Below are 15071 nucleotides of genomic sequence, written 5' to 3'. Positions count from 1 at the left end.
TCGATCGATTTTCTTTAGAAATAATTCCGTGGCCGATTGTTTAATCTTCCAGCTGTGATCAGGTCCCAGAATCGCGTGTAAAAAATTAATTACGACCTTGAACACCGTACGCGTGGCGGTACCGTTGCAACGCACAGTGAATCGAGGAACGATCCACCCCGATCGCCAGTAACAACGGGTACCACGACGGAACGAAGCGGTTCGCGTGACAAATCAACGTGTAATCGGCCATCCACCGTGAACAAAGGGGAACCCAGGCCTCCTCGCCGGCTATAAACCGTCTTTAGCGTCATTTTTAACGCGGACACGTTCAGTAGACGGTCCATCCGATTTAATCTCGGTGTTTTTGCCCGCTGAATTCCAACAAACTGTGCCCGCCCATGCGACATCGACTCTTTCTCTCTCTCACTCTCTCTCTCTCTCTCTCTCTCTGTACCCAGGTTCGAACCGCCGCGCCACGAACGGTCCGGAAGGCATATTTACTAATCCCATGGCGGATTTATGATTGTAACCTGGCAGGATGTTTCGGCCCGTATCGTGCTCGTTATAAGCTCACGGCCATTTATTGTTCGCTGGTCCCCTACCCCTTCACCCGCGAAATACGAGCGGACCTCTGCCCTTCCATCAGCTTCTACGCGCCCTTTCATTTGTTTCTCCCTTGTTTCGTGATTTCTCTCGTAAATCCACGTGGCCAACGGAACTCTTCGTTTCGCGTTCGTCGTTAACTCGAACGAGAATCGGTAGCCGATCATTTTACACCTTGAGATTAGACGATAAACCGGACCAATCTAAACCTAGAGTCACGCGTTTAAACGAAAGAAAGGTCTTCTATTGGTCCCAACCGATCGATTGTGCCCGCTCGCTGGTTTATTCAACTCCACCCACCCCCGACGGGGTAGCGCGGGTTCTTGTTCGCATTCACCGGGACGATGTCGAGGTTTTGAATGAACTATTTATCGGGAACCGGCGGGAGAAGTTAAAGAAGGCTGGAAGCAACCTCGACGGACACCTCGCGTCCCAGAAGAGGGAGTCAGCCGGCCAGGCTCGCGTCGAGGCGGTCTCTCGAGTGGGCTCTCGAAACGGCCGCGCGTCGACCCTCGAACGGCCCCTGATGCAGGGATATTCGCGGACGATGTATGATCGATAGAGGTGCGCCATAAAACCGGCGAATCCAGGGGAATAGGGCAGAAACCCGTGGAATATCGATGAGGTTCGCGAGGAGCGCGTTTCTTTCTGGCCAAGTACACCGCGAGCTGGAAACTTTGAAATTCACGTCGATTGCTAGCCATCGCTCGCTACCACCGCCACGAATGCGAAACATCGAGTGGTTCCCACAGACTCGACCAGTTCCTCTCTCCATTTTTTATTTCTCGCATCGAAACCGCGTCTGATTCCAACGGAAACGATTCATCTCTGACAGAACGATTTAATTCGAACGGCTGATCCAACGCGCGTTGGTCGAACGTTCGACAGGCCCGATGTGACACGTGCTCGCACTCCATTCTGTTCTGCAAACCACGCGAACGCACGATCGGAATCCAGCAGGGTTCTACTTAACGTATATAGCAGAGGAGGCGAGTAGAACGCGGGCCTCGCGAGATTAATTTCCGCAGCCCAGCTAAATCAGCCGGCGGGCACGCGCGCTCCTTTCAAATTGTCTGCGCGAACGGTAATGCATCTGCAATTTCCGTCCGTTCGAGACGTGGCAGTCGACCTGGACGAAAGTTCGCCGCTCTAATATCGAGCCGCGATCCAATAGCAAGGGCGGAGGACGCGAGCAACCCTGTTATTCCGAGCGTCTAACCGAGCGACGGAACTTTCTGCCAGCGCGCCGCGATATTAGTCCAGGGGCGAGATTGTTGCGCGACGGAATTTATGCAAACGCGGATCCCGCGAACGCCGCCATCGCGCACCCTCTCGCTGGCTGCTCCTCTCGAGGATCCACACGGATCCTGCGAATATCGCGGGGCTTAAGGTTCCTCGGATTTTCGGATTAAGGATTCGGGAATTTACGGTTAATATGTCGCCTGAATATACACCGCAACCCTTTAAACAGGGATGCTGGTCAATGGGGTACTTTGGTGGAGAACTTTCTTTATTACAGCTCGCTTGGAACGGTTAATTGAATCTCTGCGAGTCCCGTTTAGACGTGGATGGGAACTGGATCGCGATAAATACTCGATGAACAGAGGGAAGGCGCGAGTAAGGGGAGGATCGAGGGAAAGAAGAACGGGACAAGGTCCAGGGGGTGGACGTAGATCGATACACGCGGCTATCTGTCCGGGCAGGGAAATCGTGGAATGCAAATTGACGAGAGGGACTCGGATTCGAGTACAGGAAGCGACTGGTGCATTGCAGTGGCCGGCTAAACGGATAATCGATATATACAAGGCGTCAACTCGCGACTTCCACGTCGAATTTACAACGACGCCTAGAGAGAGAGAGGGACACGGCCGTTTTCACATAATTGACCCCGTTTTCCGGCGGTACGACCTCGACTGTGCTCGCTGGGAATGCCCACTCGAGCACGTCCCGATCGGAGGATTTACGATAAAGGAAGGAGGATCGCCGCGTTGTTTTTTTCGCCACGAGACTGGCGAACCGCTGGTCCAGCCGTTCGTCTCTTTTTTCTTCTCGTATTTTTTGTTTTTTTTTTTATTTTCCGCTACCACCAGCGACACCCACGGCCCGTTGAAAGCTCGTTTTCCGGCTGACTCCACATCGAGCGTCGTTCATCGAGCTTCGACCGGTTTCAACCGTGAAACGAACGGGTTTATTAGGTCGCGTCGAGGCGACCGATGACCCTCGATGCTTTGCGAAATTTCGTGCTCGAAGAAGCCTTCCCTCCTGCCAGTCTTTAAAGCCGATTCACCCCTGTGAAACTTCGCGGTCGTATCGGACGCCCCCCACTCGGATACAAAACTGCTCTTATGGCACAGTTTGGCAATTTCTGTGCAACCAGAAGTACTTCTATCCCTGAGAACTGCTAAATACTAATTAAAATCGCGTTTAAACTTCGTTGCATACTTGTACAACTTCGATTCAGTCCCTTTTGCAAGAGTTATCAATCTATGTTTATTTTGAAATTCTTTCTTCTATGTTTTGAAATTCTTTCGTGTGATTCTTAACGCAGCGTTTGCAAACTGACCTGTCAACTAGCTTGGAACAAGCTTCTTGGAGTAGGAAAATTCGCAGCGGAAGAGCACCTGTGTAGAACGAAACTAAGAAACGGTGAAACTTTACTGTTTACACACGCGAGGTTGGTACCAGCGAAGTAAAATTGCATTTAATTCGCGAGAATCGCGTGTACTCGGTAGTTATATAAACCGAACCGTCTTTTCATCAGCCGAATTACCCGCAGCTATTCGAAACTATCAACCCTGGCTCGAACACGCCGCGCAAACTTGTCAAGACTATCAACGTTCATCAATTAAACCGCTAAGAACTTGGCGCGGGAACTTGGCTGGCTCCTAAATTGCTGAAATTAGGTAGCAACCATCGAGCTCTCCGTCTGTTCTTATTTACTTTCCCCTGAATGTTTTCAAATATTCATTCACTCATTCGACTACCTTTTTCTCACCCTCAACTCTCTTCTTTGCACGCTCGTATCCCAATCGAGACTTACTCTAAACAATTCTGACTCTCTCGCATCCTTTATCGCAATTAATTTAGTCGACAGAGAATCAAAGCCACCGAAAACGAGGATACGTTTCAAGAAGATGAGACAGCGTGTCGCTCGTTAGCAAGGGTGAGTCGAATACACGGGGTAGCTCGCGTCTACCCCTTTGGCTTGTTTCACCGACGGCGTCGACCAGTCGCTGCACCATCTCTGGGAATTTCACGAGGGCTCGAAATGGCCGCGGATATTTTCATGCAAATGCAGCTACCCTTTTTTCCCCCTTTTTTCCAACCTACCCCACCTGTATCCGACTCGTGGCGGCTGGGGACCCCGCGGTAACAATGCCGGTCGAATTCGTTTTCAGCCGGAATCGCACCGTCGAAATTGCGCGGATTAACGCGCGTACCCGGGTTGGCTCGACGCGTTCGCGAAACGTAAACGTTCCCAACGCAAGATAAAACCCGGTGGGATGAGAGGAGACACCAGCTCGAAACAGACGCGGCTACGCGAGGTTCGCGAGGCAACCATGGATCTCGTCCGCAGGATGTTTCTTTGCTCGCAGCGGGGCAAGGATTTCCGTGTAATTTCGCCGGGTAATAAGATTACGCTGGTCCCAGCTCGAGGCTACCTATTGTTTTCCCATTCGCGGCCACGCGGATATTCTGTATCGCGATCTCTCGAGTATCCAAACTTTTCTGGCCTCTCGCGCGCGCTACGAAGCCGCATACACCTCAGTTTTCCATCGCGCCCCTCGCTAGACGGGGATATAGTTAACATTGTAGAGGGAAGATGGCCACCTTCGAAGTTTAGTCGTCGTCTGTGATGGTCCATAAAGAGCCGGGTGAAATTGCGCCCCCGTTGCCCGCCTCGAAAGCTGTACGTGCCCGCCTCGCAGGCCACCGCCACCCTCGCCAGCCGCCCACTTTTCAACCCCCACGCTCGACGCGCGCTGCTGTGCGTTGCTCGAAGCGGCCAGCGGCCTTTGCTGGTTCACCCTTCGGCTGTAATAGCGCAGCCGAGCGTATACAACACGGCGTGGCATAAACTTTACGATGATGAGAGAGAAGGACCTGGGCGAAGGAGTCTCGAAAGTCATCTGGCGAACCTTCGCCTTACGTGATACCGGAATTAGATACCAGCGCGCTTCATCTACCCTGGGCTTTGTACCTGCTTACCCTCGAGAGATTGTTTTTGCGAACGGGTCAGATCCTCATTTGTTTAAGTTGTTCGAGGGGATCTGATTCACTGGGAACCGTGCGAGGTGTTGGCGATGAGATTGAACGAGATTTTACGAGTAAACATAAGTTTGCGGTGAGAAACGATGGTTAATTAAGAATTAAGAATATCTGAAATGGTCTGAAATATGACGAAGAATAGTGTGAAGAAATTTTAGAAATGTTTAGACACAGATGGACCAATGGATGATTGAATTTATTTCCAGTTTGAGTAGTACGAATCGAGTTTGAGGAGACACACTGTTGGTTAAATAGTAAATATGCGCCAAAGAGATGGTGAAAGTAATTCTATGAAATAATAGTACAATTTTGTAACAAGAAGCACAGCATCGTCCCTGCGTGATTCTCGATCTGGTACCGCTTAATATAATTAGAAGCCCAAGCATCACGATTGCCAGGAGCGCGAGTCGATTATAATTCAGACCTATCGCGAGCAGAGATCTTATTAACCCAAAGACAACATAACCTAACAACCCGATATAGCTTGAGTCTGGTGTAATATAGGTTTAGTGCAGTGATCCCCACATGTCAATAGACGCCTAACCACCGTTCCCTGAAACCGTAAAATCGAACTCCCTCTGTACCAGCTAAATAATTAACTCCACATCGCAGTATTCATCCGCATCAACGATTACCACCCAGTGGAGAACGTCTTTCGATGCAACGTCCAGCGGGGACCAGCGCGCCATTGGCGAACCGAAAAGTGTGTGTCCTCGACTGGGTGAATCGCGATCGTAAAAGCGAATAGGCGCGCCGTTCGCTAAGTTATCGTTTCGTTTCGCCAATTGATTACATGAATTATAGATAGCGTTACCCGTCCGCCTTGTATCACGTACAGTCGCTACGTGGTTATCCTTTCAGGGCTGTTAACGTCCGCCCCCGAAGAATTAGAGTCCGCCGCGTTTAACCACTGTTTCGCGTCGGTCCTCGTAACTCACGTGTCCCAGGAAAAAATACGGGACTCGTGACGAGGCTGGATTCTCCCGCGAACCTGAACCACGCGGAAAAAAAGAGAGAGAGAGAGAAAAAAAAAGAAAAACAGTAGGAGAAAATAAACGAATACGTACACGCGTAGGTAGACACGCTGGGAGGGTTGGAGGAGGGGTTGTGGCGGCTGAGGGTGAAAGGGGTGCGACGTCCCGATCCGACGGTCGTTATTGCGATTTCCAGTTCAGTGGTATCTACATAATACGCAAGGGGGCATCGCGTATGCGCGTCGCGTCGCAATATTTCAGCCGCGGTGAACACTTGGGAGCGACGCTTCGCGTCCTAACGCGAATATTGTATCGGACCTGGCCGCGGCGGCCAATTTTGTTTCCATCGAAAGTGGGATTAGCGTCAGAGAGGAGGCATCCGATTGAATGCCGGCGAATCGGATCTGGGGATCATCGTTTTTCAAGAAGCCATTCAGGATCGAGCGGATATAGCTTCCTCTTTCTCTTTTTTTCTTTTCATCGCCCCCTCATCGACGTCGCCGCGAATCTCTCGCGAATTCATCGCGAGAGACCTCGCGCAGCTGATTCGATTCACGGATTCGTTTTCGTGCGCACCAGAAATTGAACAGTGAAAGTTTCGAGTCCCGCCAATTACGAACGTCGAACCGGAAGCGCGCGTCCCTCGAATGAAACAGGCTCGTAGGGGCGTCGTGGTAAAGAGAATCCGGTAAAGTTGTACGCTGCTTCGGTTACCAGCGAACAACCGTCACGTGCAAGCTCCATTCCCACGGAACGGTCCTTCAAGTAGGCTCGATCGTATTTAACTTACGATCTCCGCAGTCTATTTACGTCAACGACACTCGAGCCACGCAACAGTATCGGCAACCGATAGATTTCACGTTACAAACATACCCCCTTCCTTTTCTTTCGTTTCTCCCTTCTCTCTCTCTTTCTCTTTTTTTTTTATATTCTCCACCTGACCAGTGAACGAAACGAGTCCTATTAAAAGTGAAACAGCCGCGAGACCCTTTCCTTTTATTCCCCCGTCGTGTCCAAGGCGGAAGGGCCGCCCGTAAAAACGGCGGAACGTAAGGTACGCGCCGATTTCGCTAATGACCGGGAGTAAAACGGTCCGTAAAATTTCGACCTTTATGAGCGGGAAAATGGAACCGTTTCCACCCTATGAGGGAAAGCCCTGGCTACCTTCGTGGCAATTATTCAAGTCACGTTTCTCGATACATCGTCAAAATCGCACGGCCTACACGCGGCTCTAACTTCTTCAATTTCCGTCGAATATTCCCTGGCAATCGACACTGTCGTGCTCTCGTTCCTTTCGAACGCGAAAGAATCATCGCTGTTTTCGCCATATCTCGTTTTTGCTTGCTTTACGTACTCTACGATTCTTGCGAAAGCTTTAAAGTTAGATTACGACAGTTGCAAGTTTTAATTTCGACCTCGATCTAATTCTTCTTAGCGTCCAGCCATATTCCAGCATTTGATACGTGTGTAACACGCGATTTCAGAGCGTTTGGAGATTTCCATCGATCCGATCGGTAGCGGTTCGAATGGAGGCGATCCGCTCTGGCAAACGCTCGTATCCTATCCCTGAAAACGTCTTTACCGGTTATCCGCCGTGTCCAATATGAAAATCCTCGGTTGTACATCAAAGGACCGTGACGCGGCCCGTTAAAACCGGAGACGCGTTGCTTCAGGAAGATTCCAGCCCCCCTGGGGTGTGTCCAGGCTTACGATGGTCCGATGGAATTAACCAGACGCAGTTTACGTACGGGTATAGCCAGATTGAGAGATTTACCGACTGAGGGGGCGACCAGGTGGGTGGTTATTTATGAAAAAATCGATTCTCTATGCTCGAAAGTATATTTCAGAGGGATGACGCGTGTACACGTGTACGCGCGCGTATGTCCGTTCGAAACGAAAGGAAAGGAGAGCCGGGACGGAAGGAGGGACCAGGTAGAGAGGGTGAACGATGGAGAGGAGGAGGGAGAAGGGTCCATAAAATAGTTCGCGTATAACGATATAGCGCGGCGGTTCCCTGAGCGAGTAGAACGGACTCCGCGTTAACTTAGTCCTATGATTGACGGTTTCCGGTTCCGGCTTGCCGCGGTCCGGACTGATATATCGCGACTCGCCGGAAGTCTGCGCAAAAGCATCGCCGCAGAATTATTGGCCGGTCACGCGGTCCTGCCCTTATCGAATTTCCACGCTCGAAGCGTAGCCTAATGTTCCTCTGCAACGCTAAACCTTCTGTTCACCTTTTACCACCGCCCTTGATTAAAGCTATTCGAATCTGTCGTCACTTTCGAGAAAATAAATGTTCACCTTCGATTCCAGCTGATCCAACCTGAGAGAGAAACCACAGTTCTTCTGTTCACCCTTCTGTTCACCTTTTACCACCACCCTTGATTAAAACTGTTCGAATCTGTCGCCACTTTCGAGAAAATAAATTTTCACCTTCGATTCTAGATTGATCCAACTGAGAGACAAACCACAGTTCTTCCATCCTGGAAATCCTTCGCGACTGACATTCGCAACCCCCGTGGAACCTGTCGTGAAAGTGTCGACAGGGCATCGAGCAGGTGTCGCGCATCGTCGCGGTTCACCGTGGACGGTGGGAACCGCGCGAGACGGAAGCGGCGTAGAACAATGTCGACGGGGCGCGTTTCGTCCTCGACGAAGTATTCAATTACTAACGAGTGCCCAGCCATAAAACAGCCCCCAGACTGGCACCACGCGGGGCAAGTCGCGTAAAGGACCTTGTCACGCGTGTATTTTTAACGAGACTCCGCTTAAACCCCCACCACAGCGAGTTTCTTCGACCCTCGAGCTTAGCGTGGGCGCCCCATCCGCCTGCAACCACCGTTCTCCGCCTCGCTCGCAGACCGCACCTGCGACGCGTTTCTCCACCCTTCTCCTCGCCATCACAGTTGCTGATCCTACCTAAGGAGGTGAATAGTCACTGTTTAAATTGCAGGGTTCCTAAGTATCGTTACATAGTCGTAACTCGAACGGCACGGATAGCAGGATTTGTGGGAGGGCAGCCGGAGGCTGCCTCGGACGGTTTGTCCTGGGGGTGGGTTTCGCTTCGGCTGCACCAGTTGTTGGAGATATAATTGTGTTGATTTATGAGACTTGTCGTCCGTGTTCCGTGACGATCCACCAGAGCTTTATTCCTCCTTTCTGCTGGGACGAAATATTGTTAGGTAAAATTCAATTGCACCAGCAGGATGCGATCTTTGGTTTTAAGTTGTTATCTGTAAATTGAAATATTACAGAAGTGATTTCGAGATTGTACGAGCGATTACCAATGATGTAAGCGGTCCCTATGGAAGAATTTTGCAAAAACTGTCTAGCAACGACAATGCATCATCGAGTTAAGAACGACAGAGACCCCCATTCGTAACGAAAACTCGCTGACGCATTTTTTCACCATGGTTCGTTATTACCAGGATGCGACCTTTGGTTTTAAGTTGTTATCTTTAAATTGAAGTGTTACAGAAGTGATTTCGAGATTGTACAAGCGATTTCCAATGATGTAAGCGGTCCCCACGGAAGAATTTTGCAAAAACTGTCTAGCAACGACAATACGTCATCGAGTTAAGAACGACAGAGGCCCCCATTCGTAACGAAAACTCGCTGACGAATTTTTCACCACGGTTCGTTATTACCAGAATGCGACCTTTGGTTTTAAGTTGTTATCTGTAAAGTGATTTTGAGATTGTACGAGCGATTACCAATGACGTAAGCGGTCCCCACGGAAGAATTTTGCAAAAACTGTCTAGCAACGACAATACGTCATCGAGTTAAGAACGACAGAGGCCCCCATTCGTAACGAAAACTCGCTGACGCATTTTTTCACCGCGGTTCGTTATTACCAACGGCGACGTTGAGAGCGGCAGACTGCGCGTCGGTGGGGTTGCAGCGTCGCCCACCCTCTTACCTACCCTCCGCAGTCGCGGCCGAGTACTAGGTGCTCCAAAGCGTCTGGGCGTCGCGTTGCACCTGGCTACGCGTGTACAGTCGGCGAAACCAGTCGTTCAAGTCGATGAAGTTCAATGTCCCTGTCGTTCGATCCGCGTAGCGACTACTGAAAGAGAGAGAGAGAGAGAGAGGGGGAGAGAAAAAAGCGAGAGCGCTGGGACAAGGGAGGGTTCGAGTTCTAAATTTCCCGAGAGATACGTCGTTGCTATTTTATCCAGCGCGCGGCCAGTGTTTCGCTAAATTGATTTCGCGGCCTGCTTCTCTGGCTGCGTACAATTTTCACTGGTGGAATTTGTCGAGTTACGCGCGCTTCGATTATTCGCGCGCAATTTTGAATTTTGTGTCTATGTGGAGGAGTCTGATTCGATGGCGACGAAATATTCTTGGCCAAATCGAAAATATTTTGGAATTTTCCTGTGTTTCTCAGTTGCCTTTAGGCTGGGAGTCTCGTAAGGGGTGAAAGCGGAAGGAACTACTTTACTCGACTGTACGCCAGGTGATGGCGATCAAGATCGCTCGCGTGGTACACGCGGTACCGTCGAGTCTCGAGGAGCCGCGCCGTTTGATCGAGCTTCCATCCAATCAGCGCCTCGATTCCGCTCGAGACCACTTCGATAACCGTTCGTAAAGATAGTCAAGCATCATCCTCCCCTCTCTGGTCCCGTCTGAATTTCCGTCGCGTTAATTTGCGAGCCCAACACCGCGTTCCTCACCTTTTAATTTCGCTTGCGGCGAATTTTTCCGCCACCTCTCGCGGCAATCGAGACCAGCCACGTCTGAACGCGCACCTCGCACCCCCGCGAGGCTATCGAGTGAAAAAGAAAATCACTTTCCCTCGCTTTCCCAGCTTGCGACGAATCTAACGCTAAAAGCAGGACCCGAGGGTGTTGTAATCTGAGGCGATAGATTTGACGCTCACGACATCATGCTCGACAGCAATTGCGTTAGCTGAGGAAGGGCTCGAGCGGTGCTTCTCTCTTGTCTGATCAGTGTCTCGAACTCCCGCGTCATCTTCGTCTACGAATTACCACGAAACTTCGCTCGAAATACGAAATCTCTCCGTCTATTATTCACCAACTCCAAAAATGTACACCTATCCACTACCAGCCTATCAAAACCAAAGAGAAGATACCCTGTAAATCTACCTAGAGAAGAAAATCTCAGCAACAGTTCGCGTGATTCACTCCAGTGTACCCTGAAACAGCCATAAATCCGAAACAGTATCCACTTTCCCACAACCCTGGTTCCCCACTGACCCGTTCCGTTAAAGTCCACCCTATATCACCACCTCGAAGGTAAGAATCACGCGACCACCGTGCACGCGTACAACAAAACCGAGGGACACGAGATACCCTCGTCTACCGATAACACCGCCACGAAGACGAAACAAGAGGCCACTGAAACATCGCGACGCTTGCTAGGAGGATCCTCGTTGGCGCGAGAATTCAAATTAGCCAAGAGGAGTGCTCGCGCAAAAGATTCGTGGCTGGAGATTCGCGAGCGTCCGCACAGCGACAGCTGATCACCATTAATCACCCTGGCGAGCAGGTATCCGTATTTATTGTGCGGATCAGTCGGCCGCCGGATGCTGCCACGATTATCAGCCGTCGGAATTACCCGCCATCAGCAGTAAATTGCAGCCAGAGCGGGACGGGCACTCTGTTTGGCCCGGTTGGTTCCTGGTCGCGGTGGCACGACAGCGCGTTACAAGTTACAACAACGCGAGCCAGGGGCGAACGAACGCACGGCCAAATCCTGAGACGAGATATGACTCGATGAAGGTTTAACCTCTCGATCGGGGAATAGTAAATTTCGAGCCAGCGGACGCGTCCGCTCGTGTTGCCAGCCGGACGATCGATCAGGATCGCTGGAGAGGGATTCAGCTCGGTTCTACGTGGAGGTTTTCGGTACGTCGGGCCTTTTAAGGGCGCTTGCTCGTATCTCGTCTTCGTTTTGCAGACAGATGCATCGATTACGACGATTGAACTGGTTTCTGAAACTTTGCTGAATTTTGTGAGCGCTATAAACGATGTTGAGATTGTGTTTCTTGAATTAAGAGATGAGAAGAAGAGAGGGTGGTTGTAGACGTTGAAAAATGGAATATTTTGTTTTGGACGATCCTGTACAGCGTTGCCTTGGCGTCAGCCATTGTAAATCCCGTCGAATTAGCATAATTCGTCGCAGGATCGCTTTGACGCGTCTCGAAACAGGAAAAACACGGTATTTTTTCTTCGCACACAATGCAATTGCCGGTTAAACAAGAGTGGCGGCAATTATGAACGTTTGTCCAAAGCGGCGATTTAAACGATCGCTCGCGCAAAGGAAACAGCGTTCTGTATATAAAGCGCGTACAATCTGGACGCAAAATATTGATGTTTCGCCGGGGTTTTGCGCGATTCATCTTTAAACGCCGCTCTAATCGGTCGATGGTTATCGAACGGCACGGGACTTCGACGTGGTTTCGCGCTGGATAGCAAACAAGACCCCAGTGTATAAATTACTGTTCGCAGTCGACGCGTTTCAATGCTCCAATCCATTTTGGAACGCTTTAAGTCGCAATGTTTCTCACTCTTCTCGTCTTTAAAAAAAAAAACGTTCACTCGATCTTACAGTTTTCTTAAAAATTCCCTAACTCATTTCTTGAAACTATTCTGTTATATTTTATACCTCATCAGCGCTCGAATCCATTTGGAACGCGTTAAGTCGCAATGTTTCTCATTCTTCTCGTCTTTAAAAAAAAAAAAAAAAAGACACATACTCGATTCTACAATTTCCTTGAAAATTCTCTGACCCACTCCTTGCAACTATTCTGTTACATTTTATACCTCGTCAGCGTGAAAACTAAGTTCACTCCAATTTAAATGAACGCCAACGTTACAAGAGGATGAAAAGGTTCGTTGGTGAACAGAACTCGATAAACCGCGTGCTGGCGTTCCTTGTGTCGCGACTGAGCGAACGATTTAACGTTATTCACCGATTTCGCGTATTATAAACCAGCACGTAGCCCGCCATTAATGCGCAATTAAACGTGGTCGCGTGCACCGTGGAAAAGGCGCGAGGGTGTATAAAGCGGTGCTGCGAGACGCTCGCGTCGCGCGTTTATTTCGTCACGTAGCCGACGGGAAACGAGCCACGGATTTCCCCCGATCCGTCTGCTCGCATGCGGCGCGAGCCGCGTCTTTTGTCGCCGCGGAGAGCAGCCGCGTTTCACCGAGATTGAATCGTAATAAACCGGAACGTGACGAAATTTTATGAAAGGGACGCGCGCGCCCCCGCAACGAGCCGAGCGCGCGAACGCGTTCAAAGGAATCCCCGACGAGCAATTAAGTCTTCGACGTGGTTAACGATGCGCCCACGCCTCGCGAAAAAAGACCGCTCCTCCTCGCTCGCGACGATTCTCTTCGTTCATCGATCGCCACCGACAATTCTCTCCACATCCCGTTCACCAAAGTCGAGCACTCTTTTTCCGTTTCCTTCGCAAACACTCTTTAAAACTCGATTTTTCCAACAACGCCCGCGTCTGTCGCGACTGCTGCCGCTTATGAAAGCGCTCTTGAACCAAACCTTCTCGCGCGAGGAAAGAAAAAATGAAGAAGCTTCTTGGCAAGGTCGACGGTGTCCATTTAAACGCATATGTACTCTCGAATACGTTCATCCGGCCTCGTCAGCATTCCCTTCGAACAAACAGGTTACTGTGCCCGTCCGTGGACCGCGTCACCTCCTTCTGCCTCCCCAACGAGCGGAACGATTCCGAAAAACAAATAGCCAGCGTTGGCCCCGTTTGATTTACTCCCGTCAATTTGTCCCCGGCCTTATTAAACACGTGCACCGACGCGGCGTCCTCTGGGAACGGGGCTGAAAAACCGGCCACTGAAACGGCCTGGCGAATGGTCCACATGCAACCCAGGAAGCAACCAGCAGCAGAGGGTTCAGGGACGGGAAGGCACCAGCGTCGGACAGGATCCACGGGACGCTTTGATCGTGCCGCGAAACAGACGCTGCCATCCTCGACGTTAATCGAACGAATCAGCGTCGCTGACAGGACCACGCCGCTGATCCCACTCGGCTCGCGGACAGAACATTTAACATGCGAGTAACCAGCTGACGGTCGCCAGAAATAAACGAGCGCTCGACGCGGAGGATCTCTGTCGACGGTGGATGGCGTCCTCGCAATTAAATCGCTGCGCGTTTCTAATGCGGATTTCGAACGCATCTGAGGAAGATCGTCGACGAACCACTGCGAAATCCCTATTTGGAGGATTTTTTATTTGGTTACCAGATACCTTACTGTCTTGTTTCTACTATTTTCGCTAGTTGAGGACCCAGTAAAGTCTAATTAACGAGAAAAATGCTCTAGAGTTTTGTTAGAGCATGAAAGATCGCGACTATTACCTTCTTAATTGGTTACCAGATACGTTACTGTCTTGTTTCTACTATTTTCGCAAGTTAAGAACCCAATGGTGTGTACGCGAGAAATGCTCTAGAGTTTTGTTAGAGCATTAAAGATCGCGACTGTTACCAACTGTCGCTGGTCCGTGGTGTTTTGTTCGGTTAAGACCTGCTGGCTTAAATCGCCAGCGAATCGAAGCGAAAGCAAGCGAGGGGAAGCCACGGAGAACGGGGTAAGACGCATTAGCGGGGAAACACTGACGGCGCTCGATCGTCTGGCGCAGTTAAATAAACCCCCGAGAAAATGCATTTCTCCGCGTGTCTCGGATAGCACCGGATGCGGCTGTCATCCCTGCGAGCTCGTGCATCATCTCCCAGAGACACTGGACCAGGTCTCCTCCTCTCCACGTCGTCCGTGTCGTCCCACAGACACATTCTACACCCCTCTCGCCCTTGCACTCCTTAGATTTTCTTCCTTTTGCGCCCGCTCTTCTTCCGGTTCAACGACAGTATTATTAATCCTCTTTTTTCATGCCAGATATTTTCGTTCTCCCCACGCGACGTCAATTAATTTGTTTTAACAAACAACCACCACGTTTCACCCCCTTGCGTTTACTTATCGTCGAGTCTGCTCGCGTTTAACGCTCAATTGGCTTCGAATACGTTTCTCCACGGATATTTCGTACGATTCGCGTTTTCATTGGATTTGGATTTCTGAAGTCCTTTGAAAGACGTTCGCAGGGCGTATTTTGGGAATATTTTTAAATCGAGGAAAAAGAAGGGGTGGATGTTGCAACGCGTGTCTAGCTGGCCCGCTCGCTACACGGACGACTTTATCTACGCGCGACATTTATTAATAGCCTTTCTATCTTTAAAAGGAAAGATGACACGTCG

Source organism: Xylocopa sonorina, chromosome 1 (genome assembly GCF_050948175.1).
Source record: "Xylocopa sonorina isolate GNS202 chromosome 1, iyXylSono1_principal, whole genome shotgun sequence".
NCBI classification, from domain to species: domain Eukaryota; kingdom Metazoa; phylum Arthropoda; class Insecta; order Hymenoptera; family Apidae; genus Xylocopa; species Xylocopa sonorina.
The sequence above is the reverse complement of the archived record's forward strand: the minus strand, read 5'-3'. Positions refer to the sequence as shown.